Below are 2326 nucleotides of genomic sequence, written 5' to 3'. Positions count from 1 at the left end.
CGTCACCAATTTGTGTCCCCTCAAACAGCTTATTTATCCACAAAATCCCAATATGTCCGCACTCTCACTGAGTAACACTACGCAGCTTCTCAGCAAATCTTAGCAACACTTCCCAGCCCAGAGCTGGCGGGGCCCCCAGGGACCCAATCACACACCTGATCCTATAACTACAGCTCTAAATAACCATAACTATATCTAATGAGCAGCCGGACCCAGCCTTGTCAGCTCATTATCCACCACTAAAACTAATGGCTATTCACTAACAAAACATAGCAAATCCGGGATCGGAGAACTGAACTGCGTGCCTGGATTAAACAAAAGTCAAAGGATCTGAGCACTGCCAGCACTTGTAGCCAGCGGGTACATAGTTAAAATCCACAGGCAGCACAAGGGTTAAATGCTAACCAGATACCACATTAACCCGTTAGTGACCAGACCGTTTTTAAATTTTCTTACCGTTTGGGACCAGGGCTGTTTTTACATTTCTGCGGTGTTTGTGTTTAGCTGTAATTTGCCTCTCACTCATTTACTCATTTACTGTACCCACACATATTATATACCGTCTTTCTCGCCATTAAATGGTCTTTCTAAAGACACCATTATTTTCATCATAATATAATTTACTATGCAATTTTTTTATAAAATACAATGAAAAAATTTAAATAGAATGTGACGGCAGATAAGAACCATTCGGCCCATCTAGTCTGCCCAGTTTTCTAAATACTTTCATTAGTCTCTGGCCTTATCTTATAGTTAGGATAGCCTTATGCCTATCCCACGCATGCTTAAACTCCTTTACTGTGTTAACCTCTACCACTTCAGCTGGAAGGCTATTCCATGCATCCACTACCCTCTCAGTAAAGTAATACTTCCTGATATTATTTTTAAACCTTTGTCCCTCTAATTTAAGACTATGCCCTCTTGTTGTGGTAGTTTTTCTTCTTTTAAATATAGTCTCCTCCTTTACTGTGTTGATTCCCTTTATGTATTTAAATGTTTCTATCATTCCCCCCTGTCTCGTCTTTCCTCCAAGCTATACATGTTAAGATCCTTTAACCTTTCCTGGTAAGTTTTATCCTGCAATCCATGAACCAGTTTAGTAGCCCTTCTCTGAACTCTCTCTAAGGTACCAATATCCTTCTGGAGATCGGGTTCCTGCGTAGGGGGCGTGTATACTTCTTCCGGTGTGGTGATGGCAGCTTCGTCAGCACATAGGGAATGGCATAACATTATGCCATTCCCTATGTGCTGACAAAGCTGCCCATAAATAACATGGCGATTTCTATACCGGAAGTTGACGCAGCATGGTGCGCGACGTCACTTCCGGTATGGATGTAATTGACTACATCACCACACCGGAAGAAGTATACATGCCCCCTGAAGCAGCCAATTAAGGAGCCCCACCAATGAGAAGCCAGACCAGCATATTTAAAACAGAAAATCGAACGGAGCAGAAAACTGATTGAAAATGCCCTCAAGTAGGGCGAAATGCGTCTCGGAAGAGGATCTCTAGAGGTGTTCGGGCCGTCGAGTAGCCGTTCTTGGTTCCATGCACTCGACGACCAAACACCTCTGGGGGAGACAAAGGATTCAAGATGGCCGACCGCCGCGTGGTCGGTAGCCGAACGACGGCCACCTAAGAATCCACTTAATTACCGATTGCAACAATGTTGCAACCGGGTAATTGGTGCCACACGCCTCTAAGTGTGTGGGCTTGCGTTCGGTATCTAATTCGTTTCACGAACAGCCGGTAAAGTTGCGGTTCGTGAAACGACCATTCAAATGCTAGCGGCTTTCGGCTGCTAACATGGGAATACCATAGACAACATGCAATCATACATTTTACCGGCAGAATACACAATACATGTAATTACAATATACTAGCAGTTTGTAGGACAACCTTTAGGTAACTATTCCCGTAGTCTGAAGTGGCTAGGTTTGCCACACCCCTGTACCCCAGTAATGGGTTATTTAATATAACCCTCCTGTACCCCAGTAATGTATTACCCCCTGTACCCTAGTAATGTGTTATTTAATATAACCCCCTGTACCCCAGTAATGGGTTATTTAATATAACCCCCTGTACCCCAGTAATGGGTTATTTAATATAACCCCCTGTACCCCAGTAATGGGTTATTTAATATAACCCCCTGTACCCTAGTAATGTGTTATTTAATATAACCCCCTGTACCCCAGTAATGGGTTATTTAATATAACCCCCTGTACCCCAGTAATGTATTACCCCCTGTACCCCAGTAATGTGTTATTTAATATAACCCCGTGTACCCCAGTAATGGGTTATTTAATATAACCCCCTGTACCCCAG

Source organism: Pelobates fuscus, chromosome 1, assembly GCF_036172605.1.
Source record: "Pelobates fuscus isolate aPelFus1 chromosome 1, aPelFus1.pri, whole genome shotgun sequence".
NCBI classification, from domain to species: domain Eukaryota; kingdom Metazoa; phylum Chordata; class Amphibia; order Anura; family Pelobatidae; genus Pelobates; species Pelobates fuscus.
The sequence above is the reverse complement of the archived record's forward strand: the minus strand, read 5'-3'. Positions refer to the sequence as shown.